Source organism: Silurus meridionalis, chromosome 24 (assembly GCF_014805685.1).
Source record: "Silurus meridionalis isolate SWU-2019-XX chromosome 24, ASM1480568v1, whole genome shotgun sequence".
Classification (NCBI taxonomy): domain Eukaryota; kingdom Metazoa; phylum Chordata; class Actinopteri; order Siluriformes; family Siluridae; genus Silurus; species Silurus meridionalis.
Window position 1 is genome coordinate 5,003,238 of NC_060907.1, and position 254 is coordinate 5,003,491.

A 254-nucleotide genomic window follows, 5' to 3' on the forward strand; every position below is an offset into this window, starting at 1 on the left:
GTGAAATTAGAATATAATAAACAGGGGGATTCTAAATACGAATTATTTGAAAGATTGAGCAAACATAAAAAAATATTTTATGAGTGTTTGAATGTGGTGATACAAATGCTCTGATTTTTCTGTTTCGCCGTTCTGAAGCGTCTTTACAGGTATTTGGGCTGAGTTCGTTGGAAACTATGGAAGCTCAGAGGGGAGCGTCGGCGGACATTAAAGAGAAACACGATTTTTATTAAAACGGATCGATGTAAACTACA